This window comes from Rhinatrema bivittatum, chromosome 2 (genome assembly GCF_901001135.1).
Source record: "Rhinatrema bivittatum chromosome 2, aRhiBiv1.1, whole genome shotgun sequence".
Taxonomy (NCBI): domain Eukaryota; kingdom Metazoa; phylum Chordata; class Amphibia; order Gymnophiona; family Rhinatrematidae; genus Rhinatrema; species Rhinatrema bivittatum.
In genome coordinates this window covers 823,512,866-823,537,579 of record NC_042616.1, presented here as the reverse complement: position 1 = coordinate 823,537,579, position 24,714 = coordinate 823,512,866, and the positions used below count along the sequence as shown (strand labels likewise).

Genomic DNA, 24,714 nt, shown 5'->3' with positions numbered 1-24,714 from the left:
CTTATTACGGCAGTTACTACCCTAAACCAATTAAGCCTGATACATCACTTTGAATGCATATACAGCGTTGCTCTCTGCTTCAACGACAGGGAGAAATGTGGAAAATAGGATTTACATTCAGACAACATCTAACAAGGCATTGATATGTGCAGTCTGGGTAAACAAGCATTGGGGTAACTTGCTTAATGCGGCGGTTACTACCCTTAACCATTATGCCTTATGCTCACCTTTGATGCAACTCCAACATTATTCTCTGCATCAATGACAGGGGGTGGCAGGAAATTTGAATCAAAAGTTACCGACAAGGGCCCTGAACTTGGTGGTTGATGAAACAGATAAGTATGGGAAAATAAGTGTGGGAGCTTGCTGGACAGACTGGATGGGCCGATTGGTCTTTTCTGCCATCATTTCTATGTTTCTATGTTCCTATGTTCTGCGAGAGATTGATTGATTAAGGATGTGATTGTGTTCTGTGGTTGATGGGTATGCCGAAAATTGATTTTTTTAGTCTGGTTATTTTTTCTGACAGATGATTGGTGTAGCCGATGCAGGCATTCTTAAAGAAGCAGTTGTTGCTCGAGATAGAGGACGATGGGTCCTTGGTTAGATGTTTAACAACACCAAATAGTAATTTAGAATTGAATGAATATCGCTCCATGGATCCATTTAGCATAGTGTTCTTTCTTCACTTTATTGATAGAAGAACGGTATTAGAGTAGTAATTTGTATTTTCCAAGTGATTCTGAGGTCTGGCTTTTCTGCCAAAGTTTCTCAGATTTTCTTAATAATTGTTTTGTGCATCTTAAATCTTCACTCTTTTGTTTAGAGGAACATTGATGGGGTTGGATTGATTTTATTTGGATTGGGCTTAGGTTGTTCATTATTTCATTAACCATGATATCCCATGTGTGAAATGATGTAGAGGCATTAGGAAAGTTTAGGTCAATTAGTTTATCTTTGATAATTTCAGTGAGTAGCTCTGGCTCTATCTTTTTTCTGAAGGTGAATGTCTGATTGATGTTTGGGTTTTGAATTGTTGTGTTGAGGATGGTTATATCAGCTTTAAGTTGCTGGTGGTCAGACCAGGGCAGAATTGTGTAAGAGGTATTTATCCTGCAATTGTTGTGGTTGGCAAATATCAGATCCCGGAGTATGTCCAGCTTTATGTGTTGGTTCAGTTACAAATTCTGACCATCCCATTGCTTCCATAGTTCCCAAGAACATTTCACAAGCAGAGGATTTGGCTGTTTTATCAACGTGTAAGTTAAAGTCACCTACTATGAGAATGGAGTCGGGTGAAGGGAATGCTTTGGTGACTGCTTCGATTAGAGGCAAATAGTTCTTTTTGAAGTATTAGAGGGGGGACAATAGACAATGCGATGTTTAATTGTGGTGATTTAAAAATTGCCACGTCATAAGGAGGGATTACCTCTAATTTGTGTGGAGTGAGTTTAAACTTTTTTTTTTTTTACTAATGATTAGTAATCCCCCTCCCCTACATATAGACCTGGGGAAGTGAAAGCTATCATGAGTGGAATGTTCAATTTGATTTAAGATAACGTTGTCATTGTTGTTTAGCCAGGTTTCAGTGATGCAGAAGATGGCCAAGTCTAATTCCTCAAGTAGGTCATTTATTAGGGGGATTTTTTTTTTTTTTTTAAATAGACTGTGTGTTTAGAAGAAGCAGGGAGAACATATTAGGTAGGAGTTAACAACTAAAGAGATGTTGCTTCTTGTGGGGTAGGTTAGGTTAGAGTTTATTTGTTTGATTTTTAGGAACTTCTTAAGGTTTTTAAGTGAACTTTGTTCTAACTTAGTTGAACTGAAGTGTTCCTGCTCCATTGTCCTTGCAATATTAGAGCAGGAGAGCAGGTGTGCATGAAGGGGCGCACAAAGGGGCAAGCTCCTTTGTCGCGCACCTGCCAGCCCAAGCACCTCCGGCGTTGCATCCGGTCTTTTCAGCCCTCGATGTTGTTGGTGGGTGGGCAGAGGGGCAGGCTGTGTGAGCAGGCCAGTTGGTGCTAGCGTTTTCGCATGTTCACCTGCAGGGGGAGGGGTGTGTGCCCCTGTGCAATCCCTCTCCGGTCCTTCTTCTTGCCTCCGGCGGGGCTCCGTCGATGCTGGAGCTGAGTTGCACTCAGTACCGGCATTGCAGCCAGTCATTTCAGCCCTTACAAGCATTGATTTTTCAAGATTTTTTGGTGGAGATTTTTGCTGTATTCTATTGTTTATATATAGCTCAGCACAATCTTGCTGTTGGTATAGAACTTGACCATGTCTGGCTGAGTGTCTAGTTCACCTGATATCAGCTCCTCTTATCTCCCACTGCCAAATACTGCTCCACATAATTCAAGTTGTGGTTAGGCTGAGGAACTAATTTAGCCTTACCCAGAATAAATCATACATAGGATCTGCTTTCTGCAAATGTCGTCTTCACATAGGGTATGGAGACATCTGAAAAGACATACAATTCTTTGTAATTAGAGACAGAGTAGGAAACAAAGGTTCATACGTGGAATTTGAACCTGCTCAAGATCTCAGAGGGAATCCTTCCACCATTTCCCTTTCTCATAAGAAATGCCATACTGGGTTAGACCAAGGGTCCATCAAGCCCAGTATCCAAGCCAAGTCACATGTGCCTGGCATGTACCCAAACATGAGATAATAAGCAAGAGTAGCTTGCGATCTAATTACCGAAATAGTAGTTTATGGATTTAACCTCTAGGAACTTATCCAAACCTTTTTTAAACTCAGTAACACTAACTGCTGAAACCACATCTCCTGGCAATGAATTCCAGAGTTTAACTATGTGCTGAGTGAAAAAGAATTTTCTTTGATTTGTTTTAAATGAGTTACTTGCTAACTTCATGGAGAGGTCCCTGGTCCTTCTATTATCTGAGAGTAAATAACCAATTTACATTAACTTGTTCAAGACCTTTCATGATTTTGTAGACTTCTATCATATCCCCCCCTCAGTCATCTCTTCTCCAAACTGAACAGCTCTAACTTCTTTAGCCTTTTCTCATAGGGCAGCCATTCCATGCCCTCTTTCTCGATTCTTCTCTGGAGGCAGCAGGGTGCCCCACTCTCGTTTACGATGAAAGTTGTCTTAATAGCAACCTCCCTTGTATGGTGACTGGAGCTACGAACACAAGTGGGTCATATAAGCTGTTGATAGTGTACAAAATGCTAAGATGGGTGTATGGTTTCTTCTCTTCTGAGATTTGGAACATGAAAGTATCTCTCTTCAGTTCCCAACTTAATCCAAGTCTATGCTAAAGTGGTAGTGTATAAACTCCTAGATCCAAGTTCTTGAGGTCTTTCGCATGGTTATGTGAAGGGAATGCTTTAATTACTTTGGAACTGTTGGAAGCTATTTTATGGAGCTTCAAATTGGCCTTGAGTAACATTGACTGTGTCCTCTTTAACAAGTCGATACTGCTTTTGCTGTAGGTAAAGACTTTAATCCATCATCCACATAGAAATCTCTCTTTTTACTAATTGTTTGGCATCTGTATCATACTTCTCTCCTTCTTGTGCTGTCCTCCTGAGTCCATAGGTAGCCACTGAAGGTGATGGACTGTTGCTGAAGACATGTACACGCATCCTGCACTCAACGATGTTGTTGCTGATGATGTTGCCTTGGTACCACAGGAATCTTAGAAAGTTTCTGTAGTGTTTGTGGATAATGTAACCATAGAACATCTGTTGTATATCAGCCATGATGGCACTGGGCTCTTTTCTGAAATAAAATTAAGACTAATGAGATTGTTGGTTAAGTCAGGCCCAGTGAGGAGTACATTGTTCAGAAAGATTCCTTGGAACTGATGCTTAAGAAAATCAAGTCTGATTTGACCTGGTTTCTGAAGATTGTATATACCAAAGGAGATACCAGCATACTTTATCTTTGGGCTCTCTCTCGTGACCATTACTGAATATGTCCTTCATAAAGGTCACAAAGTAGTCCTTGGTCTCTGGTTTTCTTTCCAGGATCCAATGTAGGGAGGCGAGTTGTGAGAGGAGGACCTGCTTTTTGTTGTTGGGAAGTCAATATCTGTATGTTCTAAATGGGAGGGGAGACACCCAGCTGTCTGACTCATCTCTGAAGAATTTTTTGTCTGTTATCTTCAAGAACTCCTTGTCTTCTATAGAGAGAGAAGGTTTGACATCATCCTTTGTAATTTGAAATAATGTGTTTCCTAGATCTGGACCCAAATATTTGGTGTGAGGGCTTCAACTTAGGTCTGAGGATGATGATTTGGTAGCTGTTTATGGACAGATATCTCTCTGACAGAGAACGGTTTAGACATAGCTTAAACAAGGAAGTGCGTCCATCCTAGAGGACATTAGTGGTGAAGGTGTTAATGCTGTCTGGTTTAAGCATTTTATCAATACAGACGTCTTCTTCTATCACCCATCCTAGGTTGAGGCAATGAGCATATGGGTTTTGTGTGGACCATTTGCAGCTGAAGAACATTGTGTAGGCCCAGGACATCTCTGCCAAATAGGGGTAGGATTTGAGCCTTAGGATCTAAAAGGTAGGAGATGTTTAGCTATAGGCCTTAGATGGCAATGATGCCATGCTACTTCTCACATAGGAATTTCTCTCCTGTTATTCAGTAGCTGGTTACATTCTGTGAGCATGGAGAGTGATGATCTGATACTGCCATCTGTGGCTTCTATCACAAATCCTTTTGCTCTCTACCTCTCCCGAAATTGTTTTGAGCATGAATGGGGAGTAGTAGTCTTGTACATTGAACAAATCAAAGAATTCTGACCTTACCAGGGACCTGTTGCTTTGATCATCCATCCATAACATACATCTTTACTGACCTCTTAGGTTGTCCTTTGGGATATACCGTAGGTAGGCATATCTTGAATCAGGACCTTCTATCATGATACTCGCCAGACTTTGTGCATTTAGGTATGACTTCAGGTATCATTGTCTGATGCACTGTTCTCCCTGCTATGCTTCAGCAGAGGAGTATCAGCATTCTGGGAGTTTAGGGATGCAGCATCTGGATGGAGGGCTGTGACGTGTCAATCACTGTTACATTCTGCACACTTAAAGACTGCCTTAGCCTTTAGAGAGGTGACTTAGTGAAGAGCAGCATCTGTAACAGATTCCATACTCTTTAAGCAAGTTTTTTTTTATCTCAATTAGTGTCTTTTCCTTAAAGCCATGGCATTTCTTTAGAGGGTGAGGTTTTCTATGTATAGCACATAGTCCATTTATTTATTTTATTTAACGGCTTTTTTATACCGACATTAAAATACACATCATATCAGTTTACATTGTAACAAAAGGTGGAAAATACAATAAACAAGGGAGGGGAAAACAGGACAACCGATAAATAGGAAGCAAGGAAGGTGCAAACTTAACAGAAAGGAACCAGTAAGGAGCAATAAAATTACAATGGGAGCGAGAAATTACGGAAATGCAACAATATTACAATAAATTAGAGGATTAAACGGGTTATATCGAAAAAAGGATGACATCTAGGGATCGGGGGAGTGGCAAAGAGTCAGCAAGTAATTAATCCGAGATTGGATCCTCTACCCTCTTGTTTGTTGTGGAGAGGGAAGCAGGAAGTGCAGGTAAAGTGGATGATAACTCTGTTTTTGTACAGATATGGATTTTTTTTGGTGTTATTGTACCTTTTTGTTGATCTTCCATCTCAAGAGTGGTTTGCACCCGTAACATCTGAGATGTCATCTGATTCACCAAATTTGAAATTAGGATGATTTCTTGTCACTGCTTGATTCTGGATTAACCTGGATAAAACTGTAACTGGAGGAAAGGTAACATTCTCTCTTTCATGAGCCTAGGGAAACCCATATTTCCTGCAGGCTGTGTGGCATCTCTTGCACAATTGGCTTCGCTCCATCAGCAGTGTCCAGAGAGTTGAGGCCCCAGAGATAGGGATCAGCCTTGGCCACTTCCTGTTCTAAGAGCAAATCTCTAAGTTCTTGTAGCTTATGATCATCTCTGAGATTCTTGGGAAGTTCTCAGTTCTTTGGAGAAGATAATTTTCGATGACTTCGGGACTGGCATAGTACTGTTCACTTCTCCATATCATTGCCAGGCCTGCTGAAGGATTTTCTATAGGCATTAACTTTAGCCTCTTCACATATTTGGAGGACTAACTCCTCAGCCATTTCACTAACAGGTCCATGTCTTCACTTGCAGTGATGTTCAGTTCTTTGATGATACTTTTGAATGTAGATTTCAATGCTTTGTAGTTCTCAGGATGGTCATTAAACTTAGTGAACCTTGAGCTGACAAGTTCATGATGTGCCATGTACTTGGCCAGATCTGATCTGTATGTGGGATGCTGTTGTGTAGCATGTCATTGGAGTGCTCTCTCACTGTGACAGTTCTAAGCATTGACATGGTTTGAGGTTGATCACTTGCATCTGGTTCTTGTGGACGATACATGGCCCAAGTTCTTGCAGATGACACACTCTCAGCGATGCCTTGGTCCCAATCCATATAGGATACTGGGGTGTAGGCCTGAAGCAGGATGTCTCTTTGCACATGTGTGTCTGGATCGTGAGTCAATTGTAGTGCATCCATGAGCATATGAGTGTGCAGATCACTGTGGTGGTGATTAATATCCATTGTAGCGTGTCTCTGTTAGGTGCAGAGTCAACTTCACAGTCTGAGTCATCCCCACATCTGTCATTTCTTGTAGCTGTAGCTGTGAGAATGAGTTGTGCTCAGAGGTCAGAATTATGACAGTCTCTGGTATGCTGAACAAGATCCTCAGAGAACCTGATCAGTCTGGGTCTTCCTGCTTTCTTGTCCTACAACAGCTTCAAGGCTCTTAGCTTGGACTACTGCAGCAGTGGCTTTCATCTCTTGACGAAGCACTTCTAGCTCCGTATCCAGCTTAACCTTCCTATTTGTGGCTGCTGCTCTGCTTCAGCCTCCAGTTCAGCTTTCTTTTTAGATTCCTGCTCCTCATTTCTAGCTCTGATTAATGTTATAGCAGCCTCTTATTTACTGAATGAAGCATGCCCTGGTGGCAACTGTATTTGCTAAAGACAGGTTTGACCTTAAAGACCTCGAGCGATTGGAAAGGTTAGAACCCTGGCATGCTATTTCCTTTACGTTCATAATCTTTTGCTGTGCTTGTGGATCTAATGCTTTGCACTAGATTTTCACTTTCTAAATCAATATTCTCATGCAGATCGCTGGTATTCATTCTCGTAAGGAATGCAAGGTATCTGCCTGCATGTGGTAACATTTGTAACTGCACTCAAGCTGGTTTATAGCTTGTTGAATTTCTTCTACATTGGAAATGCAAACAAGCTTATATGTATCAGACTGCAAACTCTTCCCGTATTCTATTCATTTTCTTTAAGTAACTTCGGTTTCAAATTTCTCTAGTGCTTTGGCTTCCCTTTACAAGCAGCAGTGACAACTGCCAGGGAAAACCTATTTGCATTTTCACGGAGCAAGTTTTCTATTGGATCAGACCCTTGCTTTAAGGTGGTAATAGACCAGGCAGAATCAGGTTACAGCTCACAGACTCCGGGCTCTTCACTAATGCTACTGATGTAATCACTGGTGGGAGGGGAGATAATGAAAGCAACAGACTTGCACAACAGAAATATCTTTTGGATACAGGCAAGCAATAACACAACAGACAGAAGAATCTTTCCACCTCCTTCTCTTGAAAATTTATAAAGCCAGACCTCCAGTAATCTTTGACTTATAACGCCTTTAATTCTTCAACGTCCTTTCACTGTTTTCTCACTACTTTTCACTCTACCTCCCTTAACTTGAGTGCCGATGAAGTCAGTTAAACCTTATTCCCGGCTCCAAATGCCAGAGAAAACTCAGTCTTAAATACCGAACATTTATTTGAATGATGAACAGTTCAACACTCTCGGAAGGAGAAGGCATCAAGAGCAGCCACGCAAAAAAAAAAAAAAAAAAAGAGAGAGACTGAAAAGCTCTTTCTAAAAGTTCTGCCTGGAAGCTCAGTAGTGGGAAGGAGGCAACTGGAGTTGGGATGCAAGCTATAGCGTGTGAATGGTGAAAAGCAATGCTTCTGCGTAGCTTGAAACAGGAGTCGGAAGAACTGCCGGCCTGCAGGGAGCCCAGATCCAAGGGAAGCAAGTCACAGGAACCAAACTGGCCCGGGCATTCTTAGCTGCAAGGGACCAGATAAAGCAGACAGAGAAACAAAGCAAAAAACAGGAAAGACCCGCTAAGGAGCTCAGAATCATTTAAAAGACAAGCGATCAGGCGAGAGAGCACTACAGTTAAGTAGAGAACCCAAGCTGTGCAATATCGATAAGATAAAATAGGGTGACAGCGTAACAAGAAAACATATATATATATATATATATATATATATATTTTTTTTTTTTTTTTTCAAATAAACTGCGAAGGCAGAACACCCTCAAATTTAATTACAAGCCTTCTGGGAGGGGAGGGAAAGTACCTGAAAGTAATCTGCTTTGAAGTGGTTGAGCAGTGCCTAAAGGTAGCATAGAAAAAAAAAAAAGAGTAGCATCCTCAATAGTTATTATCACTGCTACCATCACTGCCCTGCTGCCACTTGCCACTGCATCATTGCTTGGCTCAAAAGGCACAAACACTTTCACTTCTGGTTTGGCTGTAATCCAAATATCCTCTTCCTTTCCCTACTCCCTTCCTTCCTACAAAAGCTCACCAGAATAGAAGTCTACAGCAGTTGTTTGTAATCGTTGATGGCGGCTTTTGCGGTTGAAGTTCAGACTTCATTTTCTACCTATGGCTGGTTCTACGCACGGGATGGTTTTTATCTGCAAGGGCTGCTATCACATTTCCTCACTGTTCTCATGACTGTGTGCTGTGTATAATAGTAGACTTGGTAATTTTCTATTGTATTCTATTTATGTGCATCTTATGCCATGTAACAGAGGCTCTCACAGAACAGAATTTGAAATTGGACAAATCTCCTTCCTCTCCCCATTTTTTTTTTTTGTTGTTGTTGAAAGAGGGCTCCATTTACTGGGTTTTACCAGCTGAACAGCAGTTTTGCACAGGATCATGTTCCCTACCATTCCCCCTTCCGACAGGAACAATCCATCCTATTAGGTCTCCCCCCCCCCCTGCAGAACAGCAATCCAGGTTGCTACACCAGTATCTCAGGTCTCATGAACATGTATTTCATCTTTTCCCAAAGTGTTTCCAGTCTCCTACGGACCTTGTCCTGCATCCTTTGACAACATCAAGGTCTCCATACCGCCCTTCCCAGTCATCACAGACACCGTGGTCTCTATTCCACCATTTCCAATCTGCAAAGAATTCTATGTTTCCAACCCACCGTTTCCAATTAACACAAACATGTCTGTTTCCAATCCACCATTCCCCATCAACAAAAAGATGAAGGTGTACAATGCAGCATTCCCGATCAACATAGAACCATTCCCGGTCTTTAACATAGGATTCCCAGTGTCAATCCCAAAAATCAAGTTCCCCAAGTCAAAATGGAAAAAGAATGAGTAAGATCAATTCATCACTTCTGTGAAAAATCTGCATCTTCACTGTGGGCCATTAATCCAAGCCAGTTGAGGACCAAGCTGTCTCGGCATGCAACATCTTCACTGTGGGCCATTAATCCAAGCCAGTTGAGGACCAAGCTGTCTCGGCATGCAACATCTTCACTGTGGGCCATTAATCCAAGCCAGTTGAGGACCAAGCTGTCTCGGCATGCAACATCTTCACTGTGGGCCATTAATCCAAGCCATCTGGGCATGCCAACGTTTCACCCGTCTCTGCGCCTGATTTCCTCAGCGGTAATTCATATCTGCATGCTAGGAATGCAGGTCCACCTCCCATCCACACATGCCAGCATCAATTTGTCACTGCTCACTGCTAATTCAGCTGTCCAGTTTGTTTGGCAAATGCTAGCTGAAATCGTGTAATGGCCTAAGAGCCAGGGGCTACACATCAAATAAATGGGAACTCAATCAGGTGGCACTCAGTCTAAAAGGTGATCCCGAACAGCACTAGCACGAGTCTGTAGTCTTTATTTATTTATTTATTTAAATCTTTTCTATACCGACATTCAAGGGAATATCACATAGGGTTACATTGAACCGGGGTAACCATTAACTTAGGAAATTAGAAATTACATATAACTTAAGGGAGCTGTAACTGGGAGAGAGGGCTAGAGTAGCAGAGTCAGGTACCGGAAAGGTATGGTAACAAAAAAAGTTAACAAATTGATTAAGATATATGACAATATATAACAATCATTTTTAATATGTAAATTACATGTAAATTACACTATGTAAATTACAATATGTAATCATAGGTTAGTTACTTGAATGAGATAGTAACCCGATTAGAGAGAAAGAGGAAAAAGAATAAAGGCTATTGGGATATCGGATTTCGCTGGTAAGAGGGGAAGGGGAGGCGGTGGGGCACTTAATTGAAGTAGAGTAGCCTTAGATTGAGGGGTACAGGGAAAGTACTTGTAGGAACGGCGGGCTGTGATCTAGGGCTGCGGGGTTAAGTAAAGGCTTGTGAGAAGAGCCAAGTTTTAAGGGTTTTTTTTTTAAGGTTTGGGTACAATGTTCTTGGCGCAGGTGAGGGGGCATTGAGTTCCATAGGATTGGTCCAGCGATGGACAGGGCCCGTTCTTTCGTGGCAATGTGATGGGTGAGTTTGGGGGTAGGAATGTAAAGGGTTCCTTTATAGGCCGTTCTCGGGGTCTGTTCAAGGTGTGATATTGCAGGGAGTTGTTCAGCCATTGGATGTTGTGGTTATGTAGGGTTTTTTGGATAATGGTAAGAGACTTGTGAAGGATTCTAAAGCGTATTGGGAGCCAGTGGAGGTCCATGAGTATGGGGGTTATGTGATCTCTTCTGCGGGAGTTAGTGAGAATTCTGGCCGCTGCATTTTGGAGCGGTTTGATCGAGGTAGCAGGGAGGCCGAGGAGGAGGGTGTTGCAATAGTCAATTTTGGTGAAAAGTAAGGCCTGGAAGACCGTGCGAGTCATAGGGATGGAGAAGTGGTCTTAGTTTTTTTAGAATGTGTAGTTTGTGGAAACATTCTTTCGTGGTAGAATTAATACATTTTTTTAGGTTTAGGTGATTGTCTAAAGTAACTCCTAGGTCTCTGACCTGTTGGACTTTAGATACAGGTGAGTTGGGTTTGGGACAGTTGTTGTGGTCTGGTGAGATGAGGAGGAGTTCTGTTTTAGTTGTGTTGAGGGCGAGGTTGAGGTTGGAGAGGAGGTGATTAATTGAGGAGAGGCAGTTATCCAAGATCGTGAGGGATTTGGGGAGTGATTCTGTTACGGGGATGACGATTTGGACATCGTCTGCGTAGATGTAATGGGTAAGGTCTAAGCTGGTGAGGAGTTTGCAAAGGGGAAGGAGGTAGATATTGAATAGTGTGGGGGAGAGGAAGGAGCCTTGGGGGACTCCTCGTGTAAGGTTTATGGGGTTAGATTCTTTCTTACCAATACTAACCTTGTATATTCAATTGTGGAAGTAGGACTTAAACCAGCTCAGGGCTGTTCCCGTGATGCCAATTTCTGAGAGTCTATCTAGTAAGATGTTATGGTTGACGGTGTCGAAAGCTGATGAGATTATGGAGGGCACATGACCTAGGCTATTCTACCTTCCATACTGCATTGTAGAGAGGCACTTTAAAGTACCCGTCTGACAGTAGGAGTTGTATGTGTGACTGGATTGCGATTGCTATCTCAGCTCTGTTGGGTTAGAATCACATTTTTCTACTTACTTTATGTTCAATGGCAACCACAGGCTGTGTTTTTGTAGTTGTTATTAAACAGAGTAGTCACATGTTTAATAATGTAACCCACTTGTCCAAGCAGAAAAGAAACATGTTCATTTGTCAAAAAAAAAGAAATTGAAAAGAAAACCAAGTCATCAAGTAGGGATGATGCAACTCAAGGCTTTTGTAGACACAAAGGAATTGTAATTGTGGAGGAGGTGAAATGGGAGGGGCCAGAGCCAGATGTGACCTGTGCAGAGGGGCGGGTCTAGGGCTGGCTGTGAACTCTCTCACACACACATTCATTTATAAGAAAATGTATATTACGCATAAGTAAGAGAGTTTCATGGCAGATTACAATTTAAACACACATATTATAAAGTGAGATAGAGCAGACCTGAACACATTCTTCATACTGTTAACGTCATCAATGAACACTGATAGTCGAAGGACGGCGGAGGGTTGTGGATTCAAGGAAAGAAGAGAACAATGACATATGTTCTCCTCACTCATTCTCTCCCTCAGTCCTATATCCTCCCCTCCTTCACTCTCCCTCAAACTCTCTGATCACTTCACTCAATCTCATAGTCCCTCTGATTCCCTCAATTATACCCCGCAGCAGCTGTCATCCCCTAACTTACTCTCTCTCCTCCTCTCCCCCACATAACCCTCAGCTCCTCTGATCCCTTCACTCACACTTTTGCCATCCCACATCCCCTCACTCACTCTCCCTCCTTCCAATCCTTTCACTCCTGCCCCCGCCTACATCCCCTCACTCACTCTCCCTCCTTCCAATCCCTTCACTCCTGCCCCCGCCTACATCCCCTCACTCACTCTCCCTCCTTCCAATCATTTCACTCCTGCCCCCCGCCTACATCCCCCCATTCACTCTCCCTCCTTCCAATCCCTTCACGCCTGCCCCCGCCTACATCTCCTCACTCACTCTCCCTCCTTCCAATCATTTCACTCCTGCCCCCGCCTACATCCCCCCATTCACTCTCCCTCTTTCCAATCCCTTCACTCCTGCCCCCGCCTACATCCCCTCACTCACTCTCCCTCCTTCCAATCCTTTCACTCCTGCCCCCGCCTACATCTCCTCACTCACTCTCCCTCCTTCCAATCATTTCACTCCTGCCCCCGCCTACATCCCCCCATTCACTCTCCCTCTTTCCAATCCCTTCACTCCTGCCCCCGCCTACATCCCCTCACTCACTCTCCCTCCTTCCAATCATTTCACTCCTGCCCCCGCCTACATCCCCCCATTCACTCTCCCTCCTTCCAATCCCTTCAAGCCTGCCCCCGCCTACATCTCCTCATTCACTCTCCCTCCTTCCAATCCCTTCACGCCTGCCCCCGCCTACCTCCCATCACTCACTCTCCCTCCTTCCAATCCCTTCACTCCTGCCGCCTACCTCCCCTCACTCGCTCTCCCTCCTTCCAATCCCTTCACTCCTGCCCTGCCTACATCCCATCACTCACTCTCCTTCCAATCCCTTCACTCCTGCCGCCTACCTCCCATCTCTCACGCTCCCTCCTTCCAATCCCTTCACTCCTGCCCCCACCTACATCTCTTCACTCACTCTCCCTCCTTCCAATCTCTTCACTCCTGCCCCCGCCTACCTCCCATCACTCACTCTCTCTCCTTCCAATCCCTTCACTCCTGCCCCCGCGTACATCCCCTCATTCACTCTCCCTCCTTCCAATCTCTTCACTCCTGCCCCCGCCTACATCCCCTTACTCACTCTCCCTCCTTCCAATCCTTTCACTCCTGCCCCCGCCTACATCCCCTCACTCACTCTTCCTCCTTCCAATCTCTTCACTCCTGCCCCGCTTACATCCCCTCATCCACTCTCCCTCCTTCCAATCTCTTCACTCCTTCCCCCGCCCTACATCCCCCCATTCACTCTCCCTCCTTCCAATCCCTTCTCTCCTGCCCCGCCTACATCCCCTCACTCACTCTCCCTCCTTCCAATCTCTTCACTCCTTCCCCCGCCTACATCCCCCCATTCACTCTCCCACCTTCCAATCCCTTCACTCCTGCCCCCGCCTACATCCCCTCACTCACTCTTCCTCCTTCCAATCTCTTCACTCCTGCCCTGCTTACATCCGCCCACTCACTCTCCCTCCTTCCAATCCCTTCACGTCTGCCCCCGCCTACATCCCCTCACTCACTCTCCCTCCTTCCAATCCCTTCAATCCTGCCCCCACCTACATCCCCTGATTCACCCTCCTTCCAATCCCTTCACTCCTGCCCCACCTACATCCCCTCACTCGCTCTCCCTCCTTCCAATCCCATCACTCCTGCCCCGCCTACATCCCCTCACTTGCTCTCCCTCCTTCCAATCCCTTCACTCCTGCCCCACCTACATCCCCTCACTCGCTCTCCCTCCTTCCAATCCCTTCACTCCTGCCCCCACCTACATCCTGATTCACCCTCCTTCCAATCTCTTCACTCCTGCCCCGCCTACATCCTCTCACTCTCCTGGTCCTTCCACCCTCACCGGTGAGGTTAGCAGCAGAAGAGGTGGCAGGGCCTAGGATGACAGCATGATCAGCAGGAAGGCAGCACACCCAGCAGTGGTAGAAGCAGTGGGCCTGAAAAGCATTTACCCCACTTTTTTTTTTTATTATTATTTTACCTTGGCTGTTATCCCACATGGCCTCCTAAAGCATGCTGGGAAATTGCACAAAAATCAAAGCCATCTGGCTGCCCTTGTCGCAGGGCTTCGATACTGTTTTTCTCTGCTTCCTCCAGGGGCGGGGAGAAGTCATATATAATCCATGTACTGCTGGCTGTTGTGGTCACTCAGGGGAGCCAAAACTGATCTGCACTGTGGGGTACGTTCTGATTCCTCGGGTCCCAGGAAGAGGGTGGCAGACGCCGTTGAGGGTTGCTCTGCCAGACATTAAGCACACAAAGGGGTTGAACAAGCCCAAGTAGGAAAGTATTGAGTAGTAGTGCCATTCATCATGGCTAACCTTGATGCCTTGACAAGTGCCAGTACCACATCCTTTTTATATCTGTTCCTTCTGCTGCAGTGCCTGCTTCAGTATCACCCCTTCCCTTCCCTGCAATACAGATGGAGCGGTTCTCTGTGCACTTCAGGCTCACCTCTCCTCTTCCCTGCAGACTGCATGAGGAGGGGGGGGGGGGGGCTGGGGAAGAATTGCCCATCTGCTCTGCCTCTTGAACCTGAATGAAATGGCAGATCTGCATTCCTGGCCTTTCCCCTCACAAATTAAGTCTTGATGTAACCCACTGACAGGCCTTTTTTAAACCCAACTTCATTAATTGCTTTAACCATATCCTCAGGCAATTAATTTCAGAACTTAATTGTGGGTAGAGTGAAAAATATTTTTCTCCAATTTGTTTTAATTAGGCTACTTGCCAATTTCATGGAGTGGCCCCTAGTTCTTGTATTATCTGAAAAAGTAAATAACCGATTCACATCTACCCGTTCTAGACCTCTCATGATTTTAAACACCTCTATCATATCCCCCCTCAGTCGTCTCTTCTCCAAGCTGAAAAGTCCTAACCTCTTTAGTCTTTCCTCATAGGGAAGCTGTTCCATCCCCTTTATCATTTTGGTTGCCCTTCTCTGTACCTTCTCCATCGCAACTATATCTTTTTTGGGATGCGGCGACCAGAATTGTACACAGTATTCAAGGTACGGTCTCACCATGGAGCGATACAGAGGCATTATGACATTTTCCGTTTTATTCATCATTCCCTTCCTAATAATTCCTAACATTCTATTTGCTTTTTTGACTGCTGCAGCACACTGAGCCGATGATTTTAAAGTATTATCCACTATGACCCCTAGATCTTTTTCCTGGGTGGTAGCTCCTAATATGGAACCTAACATCGTGTAACTACAGCAAGGATTATTTTTCCCTATATGCATCACCTTGCACTTGTCCACATTAAATTTCATCTGCCATTAGGATGCTCAATTTTCCAGTCTTGCAAGGTCCTCCTGTAATGTATCACAGTCTGCTTGTGATTTAGGTACTTTGAATAAGTTAAAGTCTCTTTTTAGGCAATTGCTGATCCAAATGCTTTAGAATAGTTAATCTGATTAGATACAAGAGAATGGACAGTAGTTACAAGATATTTTTCTTTTAAGAACAGATGAAGTACCATAGCGTTTGCAAATTTACAAATGTTCCCCACCCCCCTGCCCCAATCTGCGCATCCATGGTCACGACAGAGTCCAACGACACACTCAAACTTCTCACCCCCTCCTTAGGATGGAAACTCACACCCTGCACGGGTGGAGAATGCTCCTGCTTACTTAGCCGCAGCAGAAAGGGTGATGGGATGCACAGACCAGCCTCCCCCCAGAAGTGCTGGGAACAAGGACAGTATCTGAATTTGAGAACGCATGGGACAAGCACAGGTGAATAGCTGAGGGAGAAGTAGGGATTGCTGAGCTCAGTAATTGGTGGGGATAGGCAGACTATGGCCCTTTGCTGCTGTCATTTTCATAGTTCAGTCGTTCCTGGATATAATTTAAATTTGATCTCCCCAAGGTAATTACATAGTGCATCCAGCTAATGAGTCAAGTTAGCAACAGTATGTATTTAATTTACATTCCATTTTTCACCCCTGCAGGTACTCTGGCAGTTCTAAAGTTATCCAGCGAACTCTGGCTTGCATTTAGCAAATGTTGCTTACCTGATGTAACAGGTGTTCTCACAGGACAGCAGGATGTTAGTCCTCACGAATGGGTGACATCACAGGATGGAGCCCAATCACGGAACACTTTTGTCAAAGTTTCTAGAACTTTGATTGGCCCCTACTGGGCACGTCCAGCACGGCACTAACCCTGCAGCCAGCAGGGGTCTCCCTTCAGTCTTATTTAAAAGCTGCAGGCAGTGCCGAAAAATAAAATAATAAAACGTTACGAACCCTACACCACGGGGCGGCGGGCGGGTTTCGTGAGGACTAACATCCTGCTGTCCTGTGAGAACACCTGTTACATCAGGTAAGCAACATTTGCTTTCTCACAGGACAAGCAGGATGGTTGTCCTCACAAATGGGTGAGTACCGAGCTGAGGATGTCCTGACTTGCACCAAATGCACCCAATGGCGTGCAACAGGCACAACAACTGGGGTGGAATTTGGTACAGGGCATCCGCACCCTACCGGGAAGGTGGAAGGGTGTTGGTACGTCACATTGGAAATAAGTTACGCAGGACAGATTGGCGGAAGATGGAATCTTGTCTTCCGGCTTTGTCCAAGCAAAAGTGGGCTGCAAAGGTATGGAGAGAACTCCAGGTGGCAGCCCTGCAAATGTCAGGAAGCGGCACCGATCGTAGGTGTGCTACTGAAGTCACCATGGCCCTCACAGAGTGTGCTTTAACACGGTCTTGAAGTGGAATGCCTGCTTGCTGATAGCAAAAGGACATGCAGTCCACTAACCAGGAGGAGAGAGTCTGCTTACCCACAGGTTTCCCTAATTTGTTAGGGTGGAAAGAGACAAACAATTGAGTGCTTTCCCTGTGGGCAGCTGTACGGTCTAGGTAGAACGCTAGAGCACGTTTACAGTCAAGGGTATGCAGAGCCTGTTCTCCTGGATTGGAATGGGGCCTGGGAAAAAAAGTAGGTAGGATAATGGATTGATTGAGATGAAAATCCGATACTACCTTAGGCAAGAATTTAGGGTGAGTGCGGAGTACCGCCCGGTCCTGCAGAAGTTTAGTGTAAGGCGGATAGGTAACTAGAGCCTGTAATTCACTAACTGCGAGCTGAAATGATCACCAAAAGGAAAATCACTTTCCATGTGAGATATCGAAGTTCACAAGAGTGAAGAGGCTCGAATGGAGGTTTCATGAGCCGAACCAAAACCAGATTAAGGTCCCAAGAGGGGGCCCGGGGGACATAGTGGAGGCTTGATGTGGAGCAAGCTCTTCAAAAAGCATGTGACAAGGGGTTGTACTGATATAGGGACATCCCCGACACCTTTATGGAAGGCGGCCACCGCACTAACATGCATTCTGATGGAAGAAGTCTTAAGACCTGACTCTGATACATGCCAGAGATCGTCCAGAAACTTCAGGATTAGGCAGGAAAAGGGGTCAAGGGACTGAGAAGAGCACCATGACATGAACTTTTTCCATTTGTAAAAGTAAGATTTTCTCATGGAAGGCTTCCGTGAAGCAATCAAGACACAGGAAACTGGTTCAGAAAGGTTAAGTGGCTGAAGGATTAACCTTTCAACATCCATGCTTTCATGGACAAGGCCTGAAGATTGGGATGGCGTAGGCACCCGTCGTTTTGAGTGGTCAGAAGCGGGTCCGTCCCTAAGGGAATGCGCCTGCGAATGGAAAGATCCTGAAGTATTGGAAACCACACTTGGCGAGGCCAGTGAGGTGCTATCAGGATCATGGTTCCCTTGTTCTGACATAACTTCACGAGAGTCTTCGAGAGAAGAGGAAGTGGAGAGAATACATAGAGCAGACCGGTTGCCCATGAGACGGAGAATGCGTCTCTGGGCTGAGAGCGTTTGCTGCGAATGAGAGAGCAGTAGTTCTCTACTTTGCGGTTTTGAGGAGACGCCCAAATCTGTGCAGCTTCCTGACACAGAGGGAAGGAGTCTGTGCCTCCCTGTTTGTTGATGTACCACATGGCCACCTGGTTGTCTGTCTGAATCAGGATGACTTGATTTGAGAGGTGATCCTGAAAAGCCCTGAGAGCATATCTGATTGCTCGAAGATCCAGGAAATTTATTTGGTGTTTGGCTTCCTCTGGAGACCAAGATCCTTGTGTTTGCAAATTAGCCACATAGGCTCCCCAGCCGAGGTTGGAAGTGTCGGTGGTGAGCGTGACTTGAGGGCCTGGAGCCTGGAAGGGCAAACCCTGGAAATTGATCTGATTTTTCCACCAGGCAAGAGACAAACGGAGTGAGTCGGTGACATGGACAACGGTCGACAGAGGCTGAATGGATTGAGTCCATTGTGACCTTAGAGTCCAGTGCATGAGTCTCATGGCCAAGCGGGCCATTGGTGTGACGTGGACTGAGGACGCCATGTGTCCCAGAAAGATGAGAAATTGGCGTGCAGTCGCAGAGTGCTGAGACTGCAGCTGGTGAGCAAGAGACACGAGAGTTAGTGCTCGGTGTCGAGGCAGGAAAGCCTTTGCCTGCAAGGTGTCCAAGTTTGCCCCAATGAACGACAAGGTTTGAGATGGGACCAAATAGGATTTGTCGTAGTTGACGAGAAATCCTAATGAAATTAAGGTGTGTAAGGTTAGATTGAGGGACGACAGAGCAGCTTGCTGAGTGGGAGCCCTGACTAACCAGTCGACCAAATAGGGATAACGTGAACACCTTGAGTCCTGAGGAAGGCTGCAACGACTACGAGGCATTTTGTGAAGACTCGTGGCGCAGACGCTAGGCTGAATGGAAGCACTCTGTATTGATAGTGCTTGGGGCCTAATAGAAACCTCAGGTATTTGTAATGAGATGGAGTTATCGCAATATGAGTGAATGCATCCTGGAGGTCCAGAGAGCAGAGCCAGTCTCCTCTTTGTAGAAGAGGAAGAAGCGAGCCCAAGGTGACCACCTTGAACTTCTCTCACAGGAGGTACTTGTTGAGGGCCCGTAGGTCCAGAATAGGACAAACGCCTCCCGATTTTTGGGGGATTAGAAAGTACCGGGAATAGAACCCTAGGCCGTGCCGAGAGTATGGTACGGGTTCTATTGCATTGGACCAGAGAAGGAGGGAGACCTCTTGATCCAGAAGAATGGAGTAATCGGATGTTCTCCACATCAGCAGAGGTGGAGAGTCCGGAGGCACGGAGAGAAAGTTCAGATGGTAACCCTGAGCAATTATTGCCAATACCCATTGGTCTGAGGTGAGTGAGTGCCAGATGTTGTGGAAGTGGCACAATCGACCTCCCACTGGTATGTGAGGCAGTGGGATCTGGCTGCTGCTCTCTAGGTGGAAGTCAAAAACCTGAAGCAGGTCCTGGTTGAGGAGCTGCTTGTGGCTTTTGTTTACGTATTTGACGAGACTGTGCTTTTTGAAAAGGTCCCGTGGCACGGGATCTGGTTGGTGGTGGGTAGGACTTCTTCAGGCAGAAGAAGGACTTTTTAGAGTCCTTTCTGAAGGGCTGTTTAGAAGAATAGTTGGAAGGCATCAGAGAGAGCTGTCTTAGGGTCTCATGATGGTCCTTTAGTTCCGCCACCGTCCGTTGAATCTGTTCGCCAAACAGATTATCTCCGACACAAGGCAGGTCGGATAACCTGTCTTGTACTTCAGGGCGAAGGTCAGAAGACTTGAGCCAGGCCCACCTTCTCGCCGAAATAGCAGCTGCAGATACTCTAGTAGAAGTATCAAAGATGTCATAAGATGTTCTGATCTCATGCTTTCCTGCCTCAAAACCCTTGTTTACTAGGGTTTAGAGCTGTTCTTGAAATTGCTGAGGCAGGGAGTCCGACAAGTCTTGTATCTGCTTAAAAATGACCCTGTTATTTTGGGTCATATAGAGCTGATAGGCAGCAATCCGGGAGATGAGCACTGACCCTTGGAACACTTGGCGACCAATGGCATCTAGGAACTTATGTTCCTTGCCAGGGGGAACAGAAGAGTGAGGCTTTGACCTCTTTGCTCTCTTCTATGCAGACTCCACCACTACAGAGTGGTGATCCAATTGTGATTTCTGAAAACCTGGAGCTGACTGCATCAAATAAGTAGTGTCAGCTTTCCTGTGGACTGGAGGAATGGAGCCAGGATGTTCCAGTCCTTCTTCTTCAGGAGATCCAGAAGAACCTGGTGGATAGGAATAGAGGTTATTACCTTGGGAGCATCCAGGAATTGGAGCAACTCCATCATCTGGTGCCTATCATCCTGTTCAGTCTGCAATTGGAAGGGAACCAATTCAGACATTTCCTTCACAAAGTTTATAAAGGAGAGGTCCTCTAGAGGAGAACGCTTCCTACTTTCATTTGGTGAAGGGGGTGAAGGTACGTCATCGGCGTCTGGTGAGGAATCATCAGTCCAGGTATCATAAGGATCAGCACCTGTCCCTCTAGGAACTAGAGGGAGATGGGGTGGTGGGATACCTGAAGGTCCCGGTCTAGGCTCCGAAGGAATCGGAGGAATTATCGGAGGCACCGATGAAGGCATCGAAGGCACCGGCTCAGGCATCGAGGGCATCGATGGATGGCGCCGGACGTATCGGCACCGATGGTTGGATTGGTAGTGAGGGACGTATCGGCATCGATGGCTGAGGCAGAACTCCCGATGGAGGGATGCGAAACGGTGTTTCTCCTCCCGATGACAATGTAAGCGGGGAGGGCACCGGAGCCATTGGAGACCCGGGATCCATCGGTGGAAAAGCGGCAATGAGCGCTTCCATCCTGGAGATCAGCGGTGCCAACGCTGCTGGAATCAGGTCAGTGATCGGTTCCGCAATTGGTACCGGTGTTGGAGGAACCTGGAGTCGTTGCATCGCCTTGTCGATGGCCTCCTGGACCATCCTGTCCAGTTCTTCTCGGAGACCTGGAGCAAGCAGCCCCGACTCCGGAACAGAAGAAGGAGGCAGAGGCATAGCCGGAGGGACCACCATTAAAGGCGGAGTCGCGGCTCCTGATCCCCCGTCGGGTGAGGGTTGCCTCGGTGACCCGGTCACAGAAACGGTCGGTACCTTTTCTGGACAGGGTTTCTTCGACAGTGGCTTGGACGATGGCGAGGTCGATGATTTCGCTCCCTCGATGGTCCGAGACTTCCAGTGTCGATGGTGATGTTTGTTTCTACGATTCCCTCGGTCCTGAAGGGAGTAGAGGATGACGAAAGCCGAGACGTCATCGATGCTGGGCGGTCACCGGTCGATGCTGGCGCGAAGTTGATGGTGCTGGCTCTGACGACATCGATGCAATGGACGGTGTCGGGGTTTGAGCACGGAAGAGAAGCTCCATCTTCTCCATTCTGGCCTTGCGACCTTTTGGTGTCATTAGGGCACATTTGGTGCAGGTCAAGACATCGTGCTCGCGTCCTAGACACATTACACAGACTTTATGAGGGTCTGTGATAGACATGGTGTGAGTACAGTCCAGGCACCAAGGGCACCCTGATGCCAAGGAAAAAAATCAAGCCGCGGTTCGGTCGACGGCCAAACTCGACGGTAATTGATGAAAAACGGGTAAAAACTTACCAGAGTACTGCGGTCTGAAAAAAGTTAAAGGAGGGACCCTTGTGGGGCAAATTAACTTTTAGTAATTCCGTGAGGAAAATTCCTGTTGGGAATCTGTGCAGAGCTCCTTTACCGCGAGCCTACTGCTGCACAGAAAAAAGAAGACTGAAGGGGGACCCCTGCTGGCTGCTGGGTTGGTGCCATGCTGGGCATGCCCAGTAGGGGCCAGTCAAAGGAAAAGCTATTGGGGCCCTCTTACACAACCATGGGGGAAGGGGGGGGGGGGGGAAGAGAGAGAGAGAGATAGATATTTATATCTCTATGGGAGGCCCACCAGTAACGCGATTAGTGTAGGGGGTTAGGGGCCACTTTGACATTCAAAGTGAGATGTACGAACAGAACAGTGCTCTCTTGTGAAGATTTGATGACCTTCGGAGTGAGGAAACTCACCCAGAGATGAGATTTGTGCAATGTTCTCTCAACCTAGCTTGATGGACTCTCTACCTGGGTAACATCAAGCTAGGCTGAGAGAACATTGCACAAATCTCATCTTTGGGTGAGTTTCCTCACTCCGAAGGTCATCAAATCTTCACAAGAGAGCACTGTTCTGTTCGTACATCTCACTTTGAATGTCAAAGTGGCCCCTAACCCCCTACACTAATACCTAAACCTCACCTCGAGTAACTAGGTGGGCCTCCCATAGGGATACAAATACCTATCTAGTGGGAGGGCATTATGGCTAGTCTCTCTCTCTCTCAAAGGTGTAGTTAAAGCCATGCAATACAGCTTTGCAAAACTGTGAGCCCAGCCCACTTGGCCAAAATTCCTGTCCCAATATCTTCCCTTTTTTCTCATTTGCATCGCACCTAACGTTATGGTGCTTTCGCACGCATTAATGGCGTTTTCGCACGTTAATGTCATTTTCCTTGTCTAAACCTTTGTTAAACCCAGCTACACTAACAGCTTTCATCAAATCCTCCAACAATTAATTCCAGAATTTAATTATGCATCGAGTAAAAAAATATTTTCTCCTATTTATCTTAAATGTATCACCTATAACTTCATTGAAGGTCCCCTAGTCTTTGTACTTTTTGAAAGAGTAAGCAAGGGACTCAGGTTTACCCATCCCACTCCACTCATTATTTTATAGATTTCTATCATCTCTCCCCTCAGCCTTCCTTTCTCCAAGCTGAACAGCCCTAACCTCTTCAGCCTTTCCTCACAGGGGAATTGTTCCATCTCCTTTATCATTTTGGTTGCCCTTCTCTGTACCTTTTCTAATTCTCTGTCTTTTTTGAGATGTGGTGACCAGAACTGGTGCGGCTCTGGGGACTCTCACCTCCCTCCTGCCTGGTGATCCAACGTATCATGTTTGGAAAAGGAATGTAATGAGGACCCATCCTGCCACCCTGCGTATGTCTCCTGGGGACGCTGCCCTACATTCCACCCACAATGAGACTTGCACGTGCACAGAGTAAGCATGAAAGTCCTTCAGTGAAATTCTCTCTCATCTGGGCAGGACTCCTGGACGGGAGCAGAGAAAGCATGACTGTCCCAGGAGAAAGAAGGGCACATACCTACCCCTAGGACAAAAGTAACAGAGCTCCAAATGCACTTCAACTGTTACAGGCCTTACTTTCCAGGAGCCACTAAAATAGCAGCTGAGACACAAACCCCTTTCATGCTGTTCATGTTTTCCTTTAATCAATTTTATTAACATAACAGCTTCACCTCCAGAGGAGAAGGCCTAAAAAGAAAAAACCTCAAGGAAAGCAGGAAGAAGGAAAAGAGGAGAGAGAAAGAAGCTCCAAAAGAGGGTTTTCCTATGCTCCTTATCTTTCCTCAACCTGAGCCTGTAGGCATCAGGGAATAAAGGGCCTGGTCATCCAAGAAAACAACCTTGGAGCTGAGGACTAATCCACACTCACTCTCCTGGGATTAGCAAACTACGCAGGAAGAAAAAAAAGGCCCTTATCCATCCAGGAATCCCACTGATAGACTGAAGGCCCTTGGAGAGAAAATATCATCTAAAACTAATAATATCTGATCTCTCCCCCCCCCCCCAGGAGCTTACAATCCTACTGCACCAATCTGTACCATCTGCTGGAGACAGAGAATACTGGCAGCATTCTACTGTGCCGAACTGATAAGTTGTGTTCTCTGTCTCCATCTGCTGGCATACCCGTGCATACTAACTGGTGTAGCAGGATAAGAAGTGGTGGATTTTTCCACTGTAGCCAAAAGCATCTCTGAGGCTTTGTCACACACATCCCCATCTTAGCCAGATACAGGAGACTCCTGAATCTCCCCCAGGGAGCATCATGGAGCCCTGCTCATCCTCAGCCACATAAACTGTGCACAGAAATCTTGCTTTTGCCAATGTCCTCCTGGACTGGCATACTGTGCACCACTTCCTCTTCTCAAAGGACATTTTCCCTGATGCTCCTTTGTCTCTTTTCAAGTGGGGGAAGATGCATCAAGGATCAATCAGTGTCATTTTGAAAAATGTTGCCAGCAGGGCAGGAATGAACAGGGATCACTCCTGCCTCCACTAGACCCCAGGAGTGTAAGGATGCTCTGAAGGGGGGGTCTAGAGGGTGGGGGGCCTGTTTGGAAAGAGGAATGGCTTTTTCTTTTTATCCTGAGGAGGTAGGTCCCAAGGGGGCCTTGTTTACTTATAATTTTTACTCTGCGTGTGTATTGAGGGGGGGGGGGGGTCTTCCACTTGACCTGCTAAGGATTTTTTTCCACACATTCGTGGCTGGGTGGGGGATTCTGGGTCCTTTAAAACATAGCAGGCAGCTCTGGGATGTGGGGCCACCACAGCGCA

The 24,714-nt window shown here is 46.0% G+C and overlaps 1 long non-coding RNA gene across 3 annotated transcripts in view; it reads left to right on the top strand.

Moving 5' to 3' along the window:
• The window catches only part of LOC115086304, a 54,333-nt gene extending 44,325 nt beyond the window's left edge, over positions 1–10,008 (top strand). For all 3 annotated transcript variants that reach the window (XR_003855216.1, XR_003855214.1, XR_003855215.1), the window contains one exon: positions 9,183–10,008. This is a non-coding gene — a long non-coding RNA (uncharacterized LOC115086304). The remainder of the gene's footprint in view (positions 1–9,182) is intronic.
• Positions 10,009–24,714: the final 14,706 nt, after the last annotated feature.